Raw genomic sequence first — 7,027 nt, forward strand, 5'->3', positions numbered from 1 at the left:
CCAAAATACCTTCAGCTATCCCTCCACAAATACTTCCCCTCTCAAGCTTTTCGCTCCTCTACCTCTAACTCCCTCAGGGTCAATCGTTTTTGAAAGAAACGAGCTGGGGGTAGATCACCATCTTCGGCTGGGGCCTCCCTCTGGAACAGCCTCCCTGCCACTCTAAAACTTGAGGAGAACCATCTCCGGTTCCGGAGGCACCTCAAAACCTTCCTCTTTGCTTCTGCCTTCGCTCCCCTTCTCCCCTGCTGATCTGCTCTCTTGGCACTGTGCACCTGGCCACCCTCTATCCCCTGGGCCCAGGTACCTTCTCACCCTGCCACCTTCCTGCACTGCCTCCTGGCCACCCCTTGCACTGGAGACTGTATCTGTACCCATGCAGCCCCCCCCATTTTTCTTCTTTTTCTGCACTTATTCAGACTTACCCAGTCTGCTGCCTTAAACACAGCACTTGCCACTTGCTGGCTGCACTACCACAGTTTGCCTCCATTTTCTATTTATTTTATTTATCTGCGCTCCTCGGCTTCTGCACTTTCCACTCTCCCCCTTCCATGCACTTTTTCCCTTTTCCCTTTCCCATGCACTTGCGCGTGCTCAATGTCACTGGGCCTAGTAAAATCGTGTTTATGTTGTGCTGTGTTCTCCCTTGTTCCCCTCCCTTGCCTAGTCACGCTCTGAAACACTTGTGTACGAGCGCGATACAAATAAAATATCATATCATATCAAGTGCTTTATTATGTTTATACAAAAAAAAGCTAACTAGTCCTGGCACCCAACTGGGAGCTCCTGTTGCACCGAATCCAGCACAGACCAAACCAATTCTCAGTGTCCTCCGATTATCAGGGTGAGCTGTGCAGGGAAGAACAGATCAGTCGCCTGGGGGGCTAGCACACACAGCAATAATGACTTTAGGCCACTTTTATTCTTTTAAAATGGTAAAGTCCAGATTCACCTTCAGCTTCGGAGGCTACAAGGACAAGACCTATATACCAGCGTCAAAAGCAGAGGGTAATTAACTACAAAGCGTACGCTACCCATGAACACCTGACACTAGGAAAAACAAGGAATAAAGCACTGGAAGCAGTAGCCGCATGAAGATAGAGAGCTTTTGTGCCTTAAAATAAATTCCCGAGGGGCAAGAAATATTCTGGATCCGTGCAAGTCATGGCTCCAGCTTTTGAGTTGGGAATATTTTACTCCTCTACTTTTGGAGGAAGTAAAAGTAAAAAGCTAGTTCTTATGTCAAGTAAAATGATAATGTACTTTCAAATGTGGTGTTGTCCTTTATTCCCTATTTAGATTCAATAAGGCAGCACTCCCCTGTGTGGCATGGGCTAGTGATGCCTGTGGGTTGAACACAATGCACCTGTACCTGCGTCAACCAGGGGCAGACACCTGCGTACCCGTTTCTTTTTTTATTGGGTGCATGCCTCAGCAGAAGGGTTGGCGCCACTCAGGGGAGTTGCTAGGTCTGGAAAAGACCCGGGGCTAGGCTGATGTCGGAACTGTTGGGACTGGGGGCTAGCTAGTCTTTTGGCTGTAGCTCCTGAGATTCTATCCGGGGCTACAACCAAAAGATCAGGGGCTATAGCCCCCTTAGCCCCCCCCTAGCAACGCCCCTGGCGCCACTTATGTGGGCTCCCCTCAGCCCACAAATAAAATAATGCAGTCCCAATTGCCATAAACCCCTCCTTCCTACAAGGGGCTTCTCCTGTGCAGCACCCCCTTCTTCCTCATTATTTCCCAGTGGCTGGGTGGCACTTCCTGGATTGTGACCCTTCCACGATCCCCAGATAGGAAATATGGCCGCAGAGCTCCGGTTGAGCGGGTGCCTCCATTTCCAATTTTACTGGCTAAGCTTTCCGCAGGTAATGCGGCCACTGGGTTACCGCGCACGTCAGGAAGCTTATAGGAGCAGAGGGACTGAAATCCAGACAAACGATTCTATGGTTAGACCCAGGTAAGGCGCAATGAAACCTTCAGAGAAAGTGCCGAGATTTCCCACGGGCAAGAGAACTGACAGCAAACCATGGACGTCATTTGGAGTTGCCTGGGGTTGCAGCTGCTATCCGAGGCTTCCCCTTTGCACCCCTGGCTCTGTTCATGCGACCATTGGATCAGACCGAGGCCACCAAAGCAGAGCCATTGAGAGACAGCAAAACACTGCTTAGAGATCCATGTGTACACTCGGAAACGAGGTATTGGCCTAAAGAGGATTAGGGTGCAGCCATGGGTTAGAGTCGAGTGCGTTTTTGAATAGTTAAATTATAGGCTGGGTTGATAATGTAGTACTGACATTGTATATTTGCATATGGTAAAAAATTAGCATTTGCTTCTTGTAACTTTTTATCACTAATAGTTTCGCTAAAGTGATGCTGGCTCGACACTCCCCAAGTATATAAGGAAATGTTAGATGAATCTGCTACTTTATATCCCCAAGATCACACAGTCATCTTTGAAAGGCCCACTAATAGCTTTCATCTTGCTCTGTCGCATTTATGCAATGGCAGCACAGATTTTCCTGAAGCATTGCAAGACAGAATTTACGAAGATCTTCAAGGTCATATTTAAAAATTGGCTGCTTTTTTTTTTTTTAAACAGGAGTAGTTTGTATTTGGTGGGCAGAAGGAGGAGGGTAGCTTTACTGGATGAAGCACCAAGACCCGACTGCGAACACGAACGTTGTTTGCATTGGTAAATATTTGCTACTGCATTGATGCCTACAAACACCTTGTTAATTCAAGAGATCCTCACCCATTCCTGTTTTTTCTTTGCATTGCCATTGTTTTCTAGCCCTGGAATAATAATAATGGGAAAAGCAAATCTGCAATTCTCTGAATGTGAAACAAAAAAGGACTTAATGGGAATCTGCAAAATGGCATGGGAGCGTTGGGCAGCATGCTACCAATAACAAGCACTGGCAAAGCCAACAGTTTTGGTTTCTGCGTAGGCAGAGATCCCAGGGGGCTGAGTTTTGAGCAAGAGGAAGGTAATCTTTGGGAATTGCCATGGGGGGCCCAAAATGGCTATGGGCAGTACATTGGTGGCTTTATAAACAAACAACAGCGACAGGCGGTAGTGTATCCCTCCTCACATCTGATCACTATCTGCACTTTCCATGACAATATTCTCAGCGCCGCCTAATAGCAGCGCCGCATTAATAAAATGGAAGCAGTAGCTCATGTACGATTGAAGAATGCACTGGACATGTTATGGTATAACCTGGACATGTGGGGCATATTAAGACTGCGTCTGGTATGTGAGGCTATATCTGCTAACACCAGTGGGCGAAGCTTACGAAAATAGTAGAACTATGTTCCCAGCTGGCCTGCACCCACTCCCCACAAACCCCTTTGCCACGCCCCCTCCCACAAACAATACAAACCCCCAAACACATGCACCTGTGGTTTAAGTTTCTTTTTAAAATAAAAGTATAGGAACAATAAAACTGAATTTCAAAAAGTAGAGAAGCACCGCTACCAACGGCCCCCACTCTCTACGACCTCTGGCCATTAGGCAGCAGTGTCTACATACAAGACGCTACACTCAGCATAGTAAGGCATCAATTGGAAATGTGGTGCTCAATTTAGCATAGGACTATACATGATGTGGGAGTCAATAATGGACAGAATATCGGAGTAATGTGCCATTTATGGAGGTACTGGCATATGAAGGAAGTGCAGCAGGCTTGAGCTGCGTGTACCCCTGGCATATAATTACCCCATCGATGGCATATCAGTTGTGCCTCGAAACACTTGTGTATAGGCGCATTATAAATAAATACAAATTACTAAAGGCAGCCCTCTAGTTCAAATATGGTTGGTAACTAAAGTCTTGTCAGCTTCTGTAGGTGTTTTGTTATTGGATTCATAACCATTTTATGTGTGTTCTTTTGCATCTTAGATGTAACTTTCTGTGATGTCATTAGGGGCAAAGGCCATCTTGTATTACTTCCTTTGATATCATCAGGAGAACAGGTTGTGTGATGCCACGTTATGTGAGGTCATCATTGCGTGATGTCACTTTCACTACCCATTGCATTTTGGTGAATGGACGTCCCTGTGGGAATTTGTGCCGGTGTTTGCCGGTCCCCAACACCGGCACTGTTTTTTCGGCACCGGAACACTAGTGGCGGGGCTGAAATCATGATGACGAGGCCCTGGGGGCCGGTTCCTGAAGCCCACCCAGACATGGGCTTCAGGAACCGGCCCCCAGGGCCTCGCCGGACGCCTAAGTTGCAAAGGATATGTAACTTACAGATCCTTGTGGCCCCCGCCGGCACCTGCACGCTGCATTCATCAAAAAAAGGTAACTCTGACGTGTTACCTTTTTTTGATGAATGCGGCAGGCCGCGACACTATGGCACCAGGCCAGCAGTCAGTGTTACAAAACACTGGGAGGGAACGGCAGGGCTGGGCGGGGCTGCCTCAGCCCGGCCTGCTCACTCCAGTGATTTGTATTACAGACTGTCTGTAAGTTGCGTGAGCTCCAGTGGGGCTGCCGGAAATGGCAACTGTTTTAACACAATTAAGCGGGGTTATTTTGATAGATGTAGACCCACATCATAATGTAATGTCGAAATATGTTGCTGCCGTTTTCAAAGAAGGTGCACTTTTTGACGGGGCCCATGAAAAATGTTCCGCTGAGGAAACGGACACCGCCGGCAGGATTAAGGACTGAGAATAGGGGACGGTGGCTAAATTTAGACTGTTTGAGACAAGGGGAGGAATCTGCAGAACCCAAAAAGGCGTGACAGGCCTTGCACAGCGAGCCCCGCACTGAGAGCCACAGGTGGTATAAAAGCTTGCTGGGGACCCAACCGCGGCTCAAAGACAAAGGCCTGATATTAAAAGAGAGCGGGAAGCGGCCACAAACCCCCCCTGCCCCTGGGCACCATGAAGAAGTTCAAGCCCGCCCTGCTGCTGACCGGCATGGGGGACGCGCTCACATACAGGAACTTCAGCTGGGAAATCTGCAGCTCAGGTGTGCAGATTCACAGAGAGCTGAAGGAGCTGGGAGGGCTGGAGAACCTGGCCTTGTCCCTGGAGCAGTGGCCAGTGACAACACACTCATGCACATGGCTACGACGGAAGCCCTGGTTGCAGGTAAGGCTCTCTGAAGACCCAGGGCAAACAAAACATCTGGCACACCCCCAGGACATTATCATGCCTTGCAATATGTGGCTTGGGTATTGGCATCATTTACTTTCTACCGGATGTCCCAGCTGCCCCACTGTGATTCTGCCCACTGGGGTTGCCCCCATTTGCCCCACTGTACAGAGACGTCTTTATTGTTGCACTGGGAGGATGCTATAAATTGCCCACTAAGCCCCTCACCTAGAAACCTGCAGGCAGGCCGAGTGCCCTTCTGCTCTGCACACGCCACCTCAGCAGCAAAGCACTTCCCCTGCTCTTCTCGCTAACCCACATCACCACCCTCAGAACGCCTTGCAAATACATAGAGCATGCAAACAGTTATGAAAAAATGGCCTGGCACCGATATTTTCAACATCCCCTGAACATGGGTATTGCCGACACATGAGAGGTCACGATGCACGTCTGTTTTATACAGCGTTTTGAACCTATACTTTCAATTTGTGAAAGCTCTGTGAAGTGTCCATGATACACCATGTTGGTGCAAGGCACACACATACATCAATAAATTCGATTAGTAATCGCCAGTGCCTTTAGTGAGTACAGTACAGAACTGAGATGTTGTGCCAGTTGCGTTCATAGCTGGCTGCAATAATACTGACAGAAATGTTGTGCGAAATTCTGGTTTTCATTTCACTTCTTTCTGTCCATGATTCCTAGATCTTTCTCTGGGATTGCGACGCTTGAAAGAACAGTTCTCCTTTTGCAGGCGTCTAGTTTGCTCTTAACAGCTGTGCCTGCATTTCAAGACAGACAACATGGCGCGTTTATATCAGGCCCTGCACGCTATATTAAATTCATGAATATTCTATTGGGCACCATTATTAACCAACGCCCAAGGTAGACTTCTTAGCCACATGTGTACCCCTCTAACAAGGGTAAAGGTCAGTTACCTCATGATGTAATGCTAGAATGTTCATTAATAGTAAGCGTGGCGCTCTCTCTCATTTAAGGTAGCTCGGGTAACGTAGGACTCAGAACGTGCATGTTATCACCCCATTCGCCAATAGTCACACGAATGACCTAATGACCTGAACAGCCAGCTGTAGAGGAGATGTTTTTTTCCAGACGTGTTACGTGCCTCCGCTTTGTCCGAGCAAAGGAAACAGTGCGTATGCCACTCACCGTTCCCCGAGCTGGCAGGCAGAACTATATTTAGTGGCCAGTGTTCACGCCAAGGGGATGCGCTCCATCCTATATAGATCGTTGCTAGGCCCAAAGTGCATTATCTCGTCTATTGCCGGTAAGCTTAGGAGGTAGCCCACGGTATCTACAGAGGAGATGCCTCTGGCATTCCTCACGGCACCGCCAGACACCCGTGACTTGGTACTGGGGGGCAGACTGCAGACCAAGTACACAGACGTGCTGCGGCGGCACCAGGAGAGCCGGAGGCGGCGGAGGCCTCTGCCCAGCCTGACAGGCATCCTCAGGGGCATTCCGGGCAATGCAGGTGAGGGAACACCCTGTGGCAATAACCTCTGGCAACGAGCTGCCCACTAACTGTTGGGAAATGGACGCAATGCAATGTTACATACATGCTATATGCTGCAGGCACGCGTGTTGGCTTTTATTATGTTATGCTATGGTGAATAGTGTATCACACTGTAGGGTGTATGACTCCCAATGGGGAATCTTGGTATGAAACAGCTACGATAGGTTATGTTTATACCAGTATGTTGACTTTGGGGTTATTAACAGTAGAAGCTATGTGTTGGACACTACAAGTCATGTATTCCTTGAGAGTGAATTTAGCTCATTATGCCCCAGTTACAGTAGACTGGTCTACAATACGGCACTTTCTAGTCAACATTGTTATAAATTGTCCAATTGTGTTGTAGTGTGTGCCAAGAGACTACATATAGGGTATGCAGGGT

The sequence above is a fragment of the Ambystoma mexicanum genome, chromosome 9, assembly GCF_040938575.1.
Source record: "Ambystoma mexicanum isolate Mex_15411 chromosome 9, UKY_AmexF1_1, whole genome shotgun sequence".
Taxonomy (NCBI): domain Eukaryota; kingdom Metazoa; phylum Chordata; class Amphibia; order Caudata; family Ambystomatidae; genus Ambystoma; species Ambystoma mexicanum.